Raw genomic sequence first — 15920 nt, 5'->3', positions numbered from 1 at the left:
CACTTGAATCACCTTTGCACATTTTGCACATGGGGCTTTGTGGGACGAGGCTCTTGTTTCTTGACATTTCAGCTTGCACATGGGGCTTTTAATATCTGTCATTGGCGAAAATCTCAAATCCTACAATTAGTTAGATTTCTTAGTTCGCCTAATGAGCATAAGTGCACGATCAATCTCAAATGATAAAAGCAAATAACAGTTAGTAAGTTTCCTATAATGTAGATTTTTTTGTTATTCGTGACAGCTTGACAATATTAGCAAAATATGAACAATCAATTAATTCCATCGGTATGGTAATTTCAAATTTTCAATCACCTTACTAATTTAACAATCAATTACTCTACTAATCAAAATGGCAGAAAATACCCTAGGAGGCTAGGACCTTAGATCAATAATATATACTAGACTTCCTGGTGATTGAGGTTAAATATGTAAACTTACTCTTCCCAAAAAATTTCCCGTTTTAACTTCCCGCTCAAACATTCACTTTTTAAACTCCATAAAGTTCGTGTGCCACTTTTTATCCCCACTCACAAGTCACAACTTCTTCTTCTCTCCAGAAAACTTTCCAACATCTCTTTCTTCCAAAAAATAAAATAAATGGAACCTCCATCTTGTTCATCAGGAAGACAACTACAACCACGAAAAGATAAACAGATTGTGATAGATACATTTGAAGATGAAACTCAAAGAGAAATGCGGATAAAGCTAGTTGTTCTTATTCTTCTTCAGAGTCACCGATGAAGAAAATGAGAGATACAGTAGATCCTGATTGTAAGTTTGTAGGTGACCCAATACCTGATGTTGAAGCTAGACAATGGTGGCCTCATCGATATGATGAAAAACTAAATTTTTTTCCTATGTTAGTTATGGTTTAGATATTTAGTTTTCAACATTTTTTTGTTTGGTATTTTTTGTAGATGAAGATTGCAGAAGCTAAGAATGCGGAGAGGGCTAAGTCAAGAAGATCAAAGAAGAAGTAAGTTTGTTACTTTTTATTTTTTGTGTAGTTTTACGTTTGAAACTTTTTTTATTTTTGTTTGGGCATTTTTATATGTAGAGCTGAAGACGACGACTTATTTGCTGTTGCTCATTACCAACAAGCTCAAATTGCCATTAATGATTTTGTTAATCTTGGTGATGATGTATTTGTCGAGGCAAGTGATTTTTTTTTCTACCGTTATAAATTTGAGCAAGAAAATGCTAGTTGACTTTGGTATATTAAAAGTACCAAAAATGTTAACTTACTACTAATAACTATTGTGCTAGAAAACCCATGTTGCTACAATGACCCCTTTTATTTTCATGGAAGACAACGTTCCAACAAGTAATCTAACTAAATTCCCCAAGTGATGTCGTTTTAGTGACTCCAAATTTATTGTTTTTGATCCATAAGATGCAATGTACATACAAGTTGTATTTAAGAAATTTTGGCTCCACAAAAAATTAAATAGAAGCCACAGGATGTGAAAAATTGCAACGACCAATTGCAGTAGTTGTCTAATTTCTTTTATTGAGTTTGCATATATTCAAAATGGCAGCACTGCTGCAGTATTTGTTTTCCGTTACAAGGGTATACAGCTTTTTTTGTTTAGCTGTTGCATCAATAATGTCCTTGGTTAGAAGTTCTTAATTTGATTGGTCAACAGAAAGTTATGGATCAATTTCTACATGTTATTTTCTTAGGCTGATGAAGAAAGAGATCATTTTATTGGCCGGATTGTTGAATTCTTCTGCACCACTGATGGGAGGGCTGTTGCTACGGTGCAATGGTTTTTTAAAGCGGAGGATACTGTAAGCTAGATAATATTGATTCTACGTTTTCCCGGCAATCTTCCCTTTGTACCTATGAGTTCTGTTCTGTGCTCGGCCTTCTTGTAGTGTTTCCATATTATTTTGTAATGACTTCTGACTTTTTATGTTTCTAGGTTATTGAAGAAGCAAATGCAAGACTTGTAGACAGTAAGCGAGTATTCATTTCAGATGTAAAGGATGACAATCCGCTAGACTCTATCGTTTCCAAAATAAACATAGTGAAAGTCTCTCCAAATGTATGGTTCTGTGGTGTAATTTTTGTTGCCAATTTCTGTCTCCATTTCTATTTACCCTATGGTCATAACTTTCTTTTCTGCAACAGGTTGATTTGGTTGCTAAGAAGGTAGCTATCCCACCATGTAATTTCTATTATGATATGTCTTATTCGTTGGAATACAACACATTCTCAAACATACCTACAGCTACAGGTAATTCTCTTTTTGGCTATGATAATTGCAGAATAAGTCGAGTTATGTCTGAAACGCTTACCCTCAAAATGTTACAGTTCTATACCGTGCGTGTATGATTACATTAAACTTCTTTGAACTAGCTAATTGAGGATTTCTTTGTTTTCTTAAATTGCTACAGTGGGTACAAGTGATGATGGATCTAGTTGTGAAAAGAGTGCAACAAGATATAAGTCTAAAAAAGATTTTCTAGGTAGTCAACTAGAAAAATCTGAGATTACACTCTTGGATTTATATTCTGGTTGTGGTGCAATGTCGACGGGCTTATGCTTCGGCGCTTCTTTCTCCGGTGTAAATCTTGTTACAGTAAGTAAACTTTCCAAGTGTATATTCTGGTCCAGAAATGTTGTCTTCCTCAGTTACTAATCCACTACCTTAACTTCTATTTATTGTTGGCCCATCCTAGAGATGGGCGGTGGATAATAATGAATACGAGTGTCAAAGTTTGAGGTTGAACCATCCCCATACAGTGGTACTTAATTGACACATTCCTTTCTATTTAACGTTATGACAAGTACTTTGTTAATGAATATGCATGTAAGAGTTTGAGTTTAAACCACCTTGAGAAAGAGGTGCTTTGTTGATGCACTCTTCATTATCTAAAATTGTAACCACATTAACAATGTATGATTATTGCATATATAGGTGAGACATGAGAAAGCTGAAAATTTTCTGTCTCTACTAAAAAAATGGGAGAAACTTTGTGCGAGGTTTTCTTTGATCGGTAGTGTGTGTTCACAAACACCAGACTCCTTGTTGTTAGTGAATGATGAAAATGATGTTGATGTTGATGTTGATGACAGTCGTCCAGAGGACCCCTCTGGGGAATTTGAGGTGGAGAGGCTTACACATATATGCTTTGGACATCCAAACAAGCGTAAAGAAGTTGGTCTTCACTTCAAGGTAAGGAAGTACTTTTGTTCTCAAATCAGGTATCCTAGATGATCTGTCTGGTCATGCTACTGTTTGGATCTGAATAGAAATTTCAGCTTGGCTCGTTTATGTTTCTATTTTTAGTAATTTCAGTTCATTGATCATTAAAGTGTTGGGCAGTGAAACTTGCAGTTGAAAGGTTTTCTAGTTTATTTGTTGAGTAGGTTATCTATTTTTTTTGTTCTTAGTGCTCCCATTTACTTCAGGTACGGTGGAAGGGTTATGGCCCCTCCGACGATACTTGGGAGCCACTTTCTGGTCTTACGTGAGCTACTTCTATTTTTCTCTCTTGGTTTTTAATCTTAAATTATATTCAAAAAATATGAATATGACTTCGGTGATATCTTCTGACCAGAAACTGCAAAGAAAGTGTTCAAGATTTTGTTAAAAGGGGATACAATTTAGGGATCTTGCCTCTTCCAGTAAGTTTGTTTTTATTCTAGGTTTCACGAATAAAATTTTCTTCTTCTTGTACTTGTTAGGGTGATGTGGATGTTATTTGCGGTGGTCCTCCTTGCCAAGGAATTAGTAGCAACAACAGAGTCAGGAACACAGCTGAACCGCTCAATGATGAAAAAAATCGCCAACTTGTGGTGTTTATGGATATCGTGCAGTTTTTGAAGCCGAGATATGTGTTGATGGAAAACGTGGTAGACCTCTTGAAATTTTCAAATGGATTTCTTGGGAAGTATGCAGTTAGCCGACTTGTTTCAATGGATTATCAAGCTCGATTGGGTATCATGGCTGCAGGAGCATATGGGCTTCCTCAGTTTCGAGCTCGTGCATTTTTGTGGGGAGCTCGTCCTAGTGAGGTGAGTTTATATAGAAATCTAGTTTTTTTCTGTTGAAGACTTGAAATGATGTAACTAAGTCATTGTTTTGATTATGTAAAAATTACCACAATTTCCTCTTCCTACTCATGACATGGTTGTTAGAGGCATAGTACAAAATATCAGGATATGGATATTTATCGATACTCAATTTCTGGATATGTATCGTGGATATATTCTTCTCTTTGAGGATATTTGACATTGTTTCACATGCAAATATCGTGGATATATCTAAAATATCGACAAATATCGTGGATATTGTGGATATTTCTTGATATATCATGATACATTATTTATATTTATTTAAAATATAATAGTAAATATTAAATAAAATTGTTATATACATAAAATATCGCTAAATATCTCAAAATATCTCCAAATATCGTCAAAATATCGTAGATATTTGCAGTCGTATATATCTTTAACATATCGTGATATTTATATATCTTTTTTTGAAATATAGATAGATATCCCCAAATATCGCGATATATCGGGATATTTTGTACTATGGTTAGAGGTGGTTTGCCTAAGCTAGTTGAGGTATGTTTATGTTGTGTTGGTTTTGTATGTTAAATGTTAAACGTTAATGTGTATGTAATAGTTGTTTAATAATTTGAAAACAGAGGAATGTTGTTGCGTATGATGAGAGTGACCCCAAGAAACTGAAAGAGGCACTTGTTCTTCATAATGCTATCTCAGATCTTCCCTCGGTGTGTGTTCTCTCTCTCTGAAGTTAGGAATTTGCGAACACTAATATTCAGCCTGACACTTATCAATAAATTGTATCAGGTTACAAATGATGAACACCGAGATGAAAGGCCGTATGAGTGATGCTCAGACGGAATTCCAGTGTTATATTAGAGCAAGTAGAGATGGTATTGCTATACATTATAGTTAGTACAGTCTTCATTGTAAATTTTTGTCACAAAGAAACTCTGAATATCTAGCTTACAACTACAAAATAAAGTTGTTCTATTCTGTGATGCTCCCACAACTGTAAAATTGGTTTTATATAATATCAAAGAAGTCTATACATAGAACAGATGTCACAACATGCCCTTTTCCTTTATCTAAACGGTACCCTTTTCAAGTGCACAAAACATCTCCATAGAGCTCTTTGTAATTTAAACGTAGATATAAGTTTTTTCCTACCACTTAGTTACAGGTTACAAATTGGGTACCACTGCCGAATATGCGTGTTTATGTGCTGCAGTGCTTGTGTCTCAGAGTGTAAACTGTACAGAATTAGTTTGGTATCTATACAAAACCGTATATGAGTTTATTTAATTGCTCACATGAAATGGTTTACTGTTCTGGCTTTGGAGAGAATCCGTACGTATTCGTTTCACATACTACTGAGTGGTCTGTTTTCTGAAATCTGAGGTAATCGAAAAGTCTATTAAATTTGGTTTACCTAAATACAATATATCTCTACACTATATGATAGCCGGATCTTTATGAGGAAAATTTCTCAACCGAACTGTGTATTTGTAATATCTCTATTTTATGATTTTAGAACCACCTCCCTTAATTATTCTAATCAGCTCTTTCATTTTTAAACAATTTACCAAAAATTCTCTCATTTTATTGAAATTAGAATTAATTTCATATTATTTAAAATAATTTAGAAAATCTCATTCACGTCACTCAAATTATATTCAACCCTTCCTAATATTTTTATATTATTTTTTAGATTATAACTAGAATTCAAAAAATTATACTATCAGAGAGATGTTAGTAAACCGGGAATCCAAAGACTTTTGACTGTTTTGAGTTGGTAATGATGTCGAGTTTCATATTTGATATTTCACTTTTCACATAGCTCAAATTCCACCCCTACATATCGGCATTATTAGTTGGTTGTACTAGCTTTTTCCCAATAAATTTAGGTTAAACAGGGGATAATGATGGAGTAGGATAGGGGTGTAAGGATCTGCCTACTATACATCCAAACTCACTCCCTAAAAGGTTGGAATTTGGAAATAGGAACATACGTATAAGACTCTACACTATATGATAGCCGGATCTTTAGGAGGAAAATTTCTCAACCGAACTGTGTATTTGTAATCTCTCTATTTTATGATTTTAGAACCATCTCCCTTAATTATTCTAATCAGCTCTCTCTTTTTTAAACAATTTACCAAAAACTCTCTCACTTTATTGAAATTAGAATTAGTTTCATATTATTTAAAATAATTTAGAAAATCTTATTCACGTCACTCAAATTATATTCAACCCCTCCTAATGTTTTTATATTATCTTTTAGATTATAATTAGAATTCAAAAAATCATACTATCAGAGAGATGTTAGTAAACCGGGAATCGAAAGACTTTTGACTGTTTTGAGTTGGTAATGATGTCGAGTTTCATATTTGATATTTCACTTTTCACATAGCTCAAATTCCACCCCTACATATCGGCATTATTAGTTGGCTGTGCTAGCTTTTTCCCAGTAAATTTAGGTTGAACAGGGGATAATGATGGACTAGGATAGGGATGTAAGGATCTGCCTACTATACATCCAAACTCACTCCCTAAAAGGTTGGAATTTGGAAATAGGAACATACGTATAAGAATCACCAACGGGGCGTGTATCCGGGCCTTTATCTTTAAATTTGGAGGACCACTCCAATATACAACCTCCAATTCAGCCCTTAAATGGGCCTCCAAATTTATAATCCTAGATAACTGACTTCATTTCTAATGGTTTTAAAGGACTTAAAGGCTAATTAAAGACCAAAGCACGTGACCTCACTTAACTCCGCAAGGGGACTTCATTTTCTTTTGGTCTTATTTCGAGTGTTATTAGACCCAACCCGGTCTAGAGACTAGGTCATTAGTCCAACCAGCAGATTGTTAATTAAATTTTTAATAAATAATAATAGTTATGAAACTATTTGAAATGTGACAAAAACACAAATGTTGGCTATGTAATTGTAATATAATCATTTTAAAAGAAAGCTCAAACAGTAAGGACACTGCCAAGTGCACTATGAATCTATGCATAATTAAAATTGTTCCATTCTGTGGTACTAAAAGATGGATTAGCAACTCCATTAACACCTCTACCTTGACCAACCCAGTCTTGAACATTTGTTGTGAGATCAGTAATTCCAGTGTTATTAGACCCAATCCGGTCTGGGCCACTGGGTTACTGGTCCAACCAGCGGATTGTTAATTAAATTTTTAATAAATAATAATAGTTATGAAACTATTTGAAATGTGACAAAAACACAAATGTTTGCTATGTAATTGTAGTATAATCATTTTAAAAGAAAGCTCAAACAGTAAGGACACTGCCAAGTGCACTGTGAATCTATGCATGATTAAAATTGTTCCATTATGTGGTACCAAAAGATGGATTAGCAACTCCATTAACACCTCCACCTTGACCAATCCAGTCTTGAACATTTGTTGTGAGATCAGTAATTCCATCATCTCCAACAACCCAGTCTTGAGCATTAGTATTAAGATCAGTAACTGCATCTCTATTCTCCTCTTCAACTCTAGCTTCATCTCCACCATCATCATCGTCATCAATGTCATCCAAGTCATCTAAGTTTAAAATCTCAACTACAGAAGTTCAAATAGAATAGACAAAGACAGACTATTAAGTTTTGTATTTCTCATAATAAAAAAGACTAAAGTACTAAACATTGCATTGGAATGAGTGAATTACCATTACTTAAGTTAGCTTGAAGAGTGCATGCCAGTAAATCTTGCCGAAAACTTTCCTCATCAACAGTTAAAAGTCGGGGGGGGGGGGGTCATTTTCTAAAACCCAATTTTCAGCAAAATCCTCAAATTCTATTGGATCATAATTCCTACTCTTCATGTAATTTATGCAATACACCATTAGAGCCTTAGAGGTCAACTAATTAACCAAAGTTTAGCAAAATAATAAAACAGCAGTAAAGAAGTAAAACTCATGTGTACTAGGGGTGGGAAATGGGCTGGGTCGGGCTAGCCCGGCCTTAAATATTTAAAGCCTTTTAGTTATTCTGATCCTATTCTAAGCCTTTTTTAAAAGTTTTAGGTCGGGCCGGGCCGGACATATATATTTTTTCTTTTTTACTATATCAATTTTAAAACTCATTTATATTACAAAAAAATTTAAAAAATTTGCAAACTCAAATTCCCGCCACTTTCAAATTTGAATAACAACAAATCTAGTTTACTTTTATGTATGTAAGTAATTACTATGGTCGGTCAGTGGACAGTGAAGACCTTTTTGTTTTGATCTTTGTAGCGTATGGGTTCCTAATTTCATCTGAAGTTTTTATACTGCAGCTTTTCTGGGACTCGCCTCTTCATCATCAAATTCTATGCTCCATGACCATAAACCACTCAATCTAAATGAGGATGACTATGAGCGTGTTTTTCAAGTTCCAAGGCGGAAGGTTCTCCTTTTTAAATCATTTAAAGAAAGTACTCTTACAGCCGATAAACTTATTGATATGCTTTTGACTTCTAAGATATGTTTGGCTTTGTTAGGGTGCAAACTTTCGCGATCTTAATCTTGCTGGTCTTATTATCCTTGGCGATAAACAAGGTTGCTTTTGATGATTCTGTTGAAAGAGCGAAAGTCTCTTCGGGAAATCCTTTGGTAATCTTTTAAAAGTGTTTAAATCCTTATATCTTAACCGTGCTTTGGTTTCTTACTTTACCAATTTATGTCTTTGTTTTAGGTCCCCGATTATGCAGTTACGTTTAAGGATGGCTATTCCAAAGAGCATGTAGTTTTTTTTGAGATCTCATGTGCTTTTTATCACTGTAAATCTGTTTTTTAAACTTTCCTACACTACACCACAAGTGTATTTTGATAGTGCACAGAAAACGCCATAAAAAAAATCCAGTAGCGTTTTTTCCAATACCTAACAATGTTCGAATATGTTAGGCCTTTCGAACGCTTGTGGTGGGATGAAACTGTTTCTACCGTAGTTACCCGTGCAGAGCCACATAACCAGGTATATTTTGTGCTGCTACAGTTTATAGTGGTAGTATTTACTAAGATTTTTACATGCATCTGCAACAACAATCGTTGGCTTTGTCAATAGATTATTCTTCATCCCAAGCAGGACAGAGTGCTTAAAATTAGAGAAAACGCTCGTCTTCAGGGTTTTCCAGATTTTTATAAACTTTATGGCCCTACGAAAGAAAGGTAAATTATTGTTTTCGTTAGTTTATGTGTTTTGATTGTACTGTAGTGATAACTGATATCTAAACAGTTTATTCGCATTCTTATCATAGGCCTTGCAGTTAGCTTAAGTATTTCCAAAATGTTATAATTAATAACTGGATTTATATATCATTGAAGGTACATACAAGTTGGGAATGCGGTTGCAATCCCTGTTTCACGTTCCTTAGGATTGGCACTCCTGGGAATTGCTGATGATCAACCGCTATGTAGCCTTCTGTCTGACTTCTCAAGCTTCATTCGAGGACAAGTTTCTTCGGAAGAAGTGGATGAGGTTTCTCCTCTTTAGTGAAGAAAGCTCCTATAGTTTCTATGTTTTGTACTGATTAACATTTTATGGTACATTTCTATTAACAAAGTCTATCTACTAGTGCATTTGTTCAGTGTTCCTGTATCACTGTATACTTTTCCTTGATAGTGGACTAGGGATAGTTATTTTTATCTTGACATGTTAAGTTCATAGGAAACCTAGGAAACTGTTCTGCAGCAAGAACACTTTCCATCTCCTAAACTTGTTCATGATGTGCTAGGCAACTGCTTGGATTGGGTCAAGAGGCGGTGTTAATGCTTTCTCTTTCTGAAATTGATGCTTGCATATTTATCTGCAAAATAAGATGACTTTCTTGCACATACTTGCTGCTGGTTAAGGTCAGAATTATAATCTTATTGAGTCCAATCAGCTTGCATGAAAGTTCTTGCTCTTCAAGGACAGTGGAATATGTTAGTGCAGTGCTCCTACAAAAATTGAAGCAGAAATCTCCTAGTCGAACACTCGAACTTTTATGAAACACTTAATGAAAATTCTTGCAACTGATTTTGCATTTGTTCGTCAGTTACTGTGCATTTTTTGTTGAAGGGAAACAAAAGAAGAAACATGAATGTTCTTCGATCTACTTAGAGTTGGGACCCTGAATGTTTCCTTAAGGTCATTGGCTTTGCACGTGTCACTGTGTCAGATGTAATCACGTTGTTTATCCACAATATTTTTTTGCAAAGATGATGGATTCTCAATTTCATGGATTCCTGTGGTCAGGTTCCTCAGAGCATGTATGCTCTTTGTGGGTTACTTTGAGGTTCTAGTTGCCAGGCAACTTTCTTTTTCTGGATTGGAGGGCATGCACTAAATACTAAGAGCATCTCTAGGTGGAGGTATCACCTGCATATTTGCCTCTACCATTCGGAATTTCGCGAAAAACCATCTCTAGGTGGAGGCAAATGTGGAGGTATTATCTGTCTAGCTACATCTGTGGATGTAAATTTGCAATTTCAGATGTGGCGTGGCAGTGACAATGTCGTCCGCCATTGCCAATGTTGCGGGGTTTTTTTTTTTTACATTTTTCAATTTGGTGTGACAGTGGGAATGTCGCGTGGGGTTTTTTTTTTTCAACCTGGGGCGGCAGTATCAATGTTGCGCAAGGTAGACCATATTCCAAATTTGCGACTGTTATTTGCCTCCACCTAGAGTTGGTCAAATTTTGGCTTCAAACATGTAGGTGATACTACTACCACCTAGAGATGCGTTAATTCACTATCTAGTCCTCTGTCTAGTTTAGGCTGTAGCCAAAGCACACCAAAACAGTACTTCTACAACAAGTCTGATTTGATTCTATGTTAGTCACACCACGCAATTCTGCTTCTTTTTAGTGTTACCCCTCTACTAGATGAGCCAATTAGGATTTCCCCCCCATTAGATGGGAAATTAGGGTCTCCCCCCTAAACACACGGTCAACTTGGTTTGACCGTTAACTTTCAAGTCAAACAACTGAAAATGACTTAAATGCCCCCACCTAATTAAAATTGAATATTTTCTTTTTGAAAATAATGAGGGCATTTGTGTAATTTTCAATTGTTTGACTTGAAAGTTAACGGTCAAACGAAGTTGATCGTGTGTTTAGGGGGGAGACCCTAATTTCTCTAATTTCCCATCTAGTTGGGGAATCCTAATTGGCACATCTAGTGGGGGGGGGGGGGACCCTTCTTTTTTAGCTCTCCTGCAACAGAAAGCAGTTCTCTTCTTCCCCGCAAGATTTTGATTTTGAATTTTTGAATTTTGAATTTTGAATTTTGAATTTTGAATTTTGAATTGAATTCAACTTCAAACATCTCTCTCTCTTGATTTGAATTCAGGTTGTTACTCTTTATTGTATTAAGTGACCATATCTAGATCCTTATGTGCTGGTCAATTATGACAAGTAATAACCGAGCTATGGTTAGAGGAGAATCCTCACGCTCCACATCCCAAACAAAGATTGAACAGTTACAAGTTGAAATGCAAAACCTTTTTAGCTCCAAGGAAATGAAGGTGGTAGACATTAAGTGTAAAAACTCTGATAGTATTACAGATGGAAAGAATATGCTACTGGGTAAACTATATGGGGAACGGAAGATGAATGTCCAGGATATAATAGATGAGCTTCATCGGGTAAACTATATGGGGAATGGAAGACGAATGTCCAGGATATAATAGATGAGCTTCATCGGTGTTGGCAAACTAGAAGTAAGACGAGGTTGGAATTGATCTCTAAGGGATTTTACAAATTACAATTTGACAACACAACGGAATATGACCATGTGAGGAAGAATGGACCATGGTTTGTACATGGATTCATTATTTCAATCAAGAAATGGAAGATTCCTACCAAACTAGAGGAAGATTCATCTTTTGATCTGGTTAAGTTATGGGTCCAAATCTTCGGACTGCTAGAGAACAAGATTAATGAGGAGAATATCAAGTTTATCGGATTAAGCTTGGGTAAGGTGAAAGCTACGGACTTGAATTGCTCATCATAATTCAAAAAACCTGTGGCAAGAGTAGGAGTAGTTCTCATGGATATTAAAGAAAGATTGTTAAAAGGGATCGACCTATGAACTGAATATGGAGATATCTTTCCGGTTACCTTCAAATATGAGAAATTGAGTATTTTTTGTTATTTCTGTGGTAGAATAACATGATATCTACTTCTGTCAGCAGAAAGAGAAATACCGTATAAATCTCCTTAAGTGTAGAGGCTATCCTAGAGATATTAAGTATAATTTCTCATTTATTCTCACAAACGGCGTCAATTATGTTTCGACCAAATATGATCAAAACACTAAGTGGTGACGAAAAATATGAAAAATGTAGAAAAGTAGTGGGAAAAGTGATGGTGATCGAGAAAATGATGAGACTGTACCTTTCGGTTGCCTACGTACCCAAATTATCGATGGGATCAAGTCTCAAGAACGTAAGTCTGTATGAAAAATAGTTTGATATTTATATAGGTAGAGTAGAGACTCATTGTAGCTCAAATATTCTTGTAGCTTAAGTAATTGTAATTGAATATAACTCTCAACTGATAATTATCTCTTTGATAAGAAACGAATCTAGACATAAATTAATGTACGTTAATGGCAAGCCACGTGACTAATAAGGTTTAGCCTTAGACACATGAGTTAATGGGCCTGTACATTGATCCATGGTATTGCAAATTGGGCTTTAGCCCTGTTCGATTAAACGAATAAAATGGAGACCCCTACTAATGGACGTTTGCCACGTAGGTGGGGGTCGAAACACAAATGTCTTCTTTAATGGAGTGGCTAATCTAAATCCTACCTTAGTCACGTTCTCGGGTAACCCACAAAAACCACGGTTTGATCAGATTCCAATAAGGAACAAGGGAGCACCAGGGAACCAAAATTGGGGAGGAACTGGCATTATGGCTACACCACCCATAGCAAAACATGTGGCAAGACAATACTTAGGGACCGTTGGATCTGACCAGGAGGTGGCCCACTCTATTCTCTTTCCACAAACAGATACGACCGTTGGATCTGGAAACTTATCTATGTCAGATAGAATCGTTGAGAGTCAAATATGTGTGGGTCTAAGGAATTCTTCAACCTGTGTTATGCGATCTATGGGCTTAGGCCTAACTAGTGAAAGTAACAGTTCAGGGGAAACCATTAGGCCAGCCATAACTGACTCTTGTAGTGGCTCTCTAGTTCTTTGGGAATCAAGGTTGGGCTCTATAGATATGGACCTGGACCTTACAGGTGGAGGCGGGTCTAGTGTAAAAGAACAAGGATTGGTTTGTTTGGATGAGACCCAGTTGGAATACACACTTTTGAACCCTAGCTCAACAGTAAACTCATCGGGAAATGGTAATGGCTTATCTCTTAACCTTTCTCTCTCCTTAGACATCTTTTCGCCTGTTTCCAATGATAATATACCTACTCCTAAGATCACAACCACCTCAAACAACTCAATCCCACCACCCTATGAACCTAACCCAGTTTACAGATTCCACAGTTTACCTTCACGTGGAAGGGGCTTTAAAACTTTGGCTTCTCGAGGTCCAAAAAGGAAAGCTTTTAGGTATGATTTATGTTTGAACAAAACTCAAAATACTACTGGGACTCCAATAGGAACCAAAAGGAAAGAGTGTGAACTTATTTTAGAAGAAGCAAATATGGCAAATAATGATGGGAATGGTTGGGTTAGACGCAGTATGAGGGTTGTTGAAAGATGATAAAAAAAGGCAAAACAATTGGCTAATGATATGAGAGCTAGAGGAGAAGGCCATATGCTTATTCCCTTATAGGCAGATGTGATCCCCATCTCTAGTGATTCGGCGGAGTCTGTAGCCTTTTATGGATCTTTTGGTCAGGCTTTGTCTAGTGAAGTTTCTACAACTGACTTAGCAGTCTTGGAGGAGTTTTCTTCTGATTCGAGTGTTTCGGATGCTCTAGATATTGTTATGCTGGTTTTGCCTATAACTGTGGTGAATCCTAGTGAGCAAGTTTTGGTCATGTTTATGGCACATACTCATCAAGAGCTAGTAGGATATGAAGCTGATATAGAGGGGCTTGGAGAGCAACCTGAGCCACTAGCTTTAGACTCCTCATCAGTGGTGCGTCGTCTTCAGTTCCAAGGTAATCAAGGAGCATTTGCTAGTGCTCAACAATGTAATAATTCTGGTTCTGGAGAGTATGACAATGAAGGTTTGGATGTTGGAATGGTTAACATTGGGGGTCTGTTGGTCTCTCCCCCAGGGCTTGTGGTGGCTGTCCCCAAACAGCTACCTCCTCGTCAATGATACATGCCCGGAATTGTCAGAGAATAAGTTCCTCCATGACAATTCAAAATCTAAAGGACATTTTGGATAAGCATAATCCAAATATAGTGTGTCTTTCTAAAACAAAGGTTAGCTATGATCGTATCAGTAGTATTAGTAAAATAATTAAGTATAGTGGCTGCTTCAGTGTCCCAGCAGTGGGTCTTAGTGATGGTCTTGCTGTTCTATGGAAAAAGGGAGTGGACCTGGAGATCTTGGGAGCAACTTGAAACCAAGTGACAGGTAAACTTACTAATTATCATTGTCTATAATCTTGGTATTTCTCTTTTGTGTATGGTGAATATATAGCATGTAACAGACATAAGGTTTGGAATGAGCTACGTGATGTTGCTCTTATTATCCCTGGCCCTTGGTGCCTCTTTGGGGATTTTAATGCAATATCCTTCCTAGATGAAAAAATAGGGGGAAGAAGTATCATTGATAAAAGTATGCTTGAGTTCAATGAACTTATCAATGACTTAGGTCTCATGGATATGGGGTATAAAGGACCTAAATACACTTGGAGCAATAACAGAGCTCCGGATGATCATATTATTGAAAGGCTAGATAGAGCTATGGCAACAGATGCTTGGCTCCTAGCCTTTCCTCATGTGCAAGTAAGCAATTAGTGAATGCTACCTCTGACCATCTATCTATTATGATAAATCTAAATAATACTGATGATTATAGGTTTGAACTAACATGATAAACCTTTTAGGTTTTATGATATGTGGTTCTTTGATCTTACTTGTATGCCTGTTATAGATATTGCTTGGAATTATATTATGCATGACATGCCTAATATGAATGTGTTACTTAAGATTAAAGTCACTCAACAACATCTTTCCATTTGGAATAAAAAAGTGTTTGGGAACCTCTTCACTAATATCAAGAAAGTGCAATTTTTTTTTGAAAATATTTTGTTAAAACCTTTCTTGTCAAACAACTATGAGAAAGCAAAGGTTCTAAAATCTGATCGAGCTGTTTGATTGGTTAGCAAAAGAGGAGAGTTTCTAGAAACAAAAATCTACCATACACTAGATGAAAGATAGAGGTAGGAACACTAGATTCTTTCATCTCTCCACCATTTATAGAAGAAGAAAAAACAAGATAGAGAAGCTTAAAAAGAATGATGGTAGCTGGAGCTTGGGGAGAGCTGAAGTAGGTGCTAACACTAGTAACTACTTTAAGGATATCTTTAGTTTTGACCACCCTTAGGATAATGAGAGTATTCTTGAGTTGTTTCAACCTTGTATTACTGATAGGGAGAATGATATTCTCACTGTTGTTCCTACTAATGATGTTATTTGGGGGGTGGTAAAGAAAATGGGTTGCCTGAAGGCTCCTGGGCCAGATGGTTTTCAAGGTTATTTTTACCAAAACACTTGGGATATTGTTGGTAATAGTATTTCTTCATTTGTGAAAAACTTTTTCATTACTGGTGTGCTTAACCCTACTTTTAATGAGACTTTTATTGCTTTAATTCCCAAGGTAAATAATCCTGAGATTGTATCAAACTTTAGACCTATTAGTTTGTGTAATTTTTGCTACAAGATTATCTCTAAAATATTAGTCAATAGGTTTA

At 36.1% G+C, this 15920-nt stretch overlaps 1 pseudogene across 1 annotated transcript; it reads left to right on the top strand.

The window, feature by feature from the left end:
• Positions 1 to 530: 530 nt before the first annotated feature.
• Positions 531 to 9852, top strand: LOC147476300 (DNA (cytosine-5)-methyltransferase CMT1-like; annotated as a pseudogene). The gene is made up of 20 exons (XR_015209759.1): positions 531 to 872; positions 921 to 979; positions 1061 to 1157; positions 1687 to 1794; positions 1929 to 2051; positions 2138 to 2243; positions 2404 to 2588; positions 2689 to 2754; positions 2928 to 3185; positions 3422 to 3480; positions 3571 to 3637; positions 3698 to 4027; positions 4669 to 4755; positions 4835 to 4942; positions 8322 to 8445; positions 8540 to 8651; positions 8734 to 8777; positions 8943 to 9012; positions 9103 to 9206; positions 9363 to 9852. The product of XR_015209759.1 is annotated as a DNA (cytosine-5)-methyltransferase CMT1-like (transcript).
• The last annotated feature ends 6068 nt before the right edge of the window (positions 9853 to 15920 follow it).

Source organism: Coptis chinensis, chromosome 9 (genome assembly GCF_015680905.1).
Source record: "Coptis chinensis isolate HL-2020 chromosome 9, ASM1568090v1, whole genome shotgun sequence".
Classification (NCBI taxonomy): domain Eukaryota; kingdom Viridiplantae; phylum Streptophyta; class Magnoliopsida; order Ranunculales; family Ranunculaceae; genus Coptis; species Coptis chinensis.
This window is presented reverse-complemented; position numbering and strand designations above follow the sequence as displayed.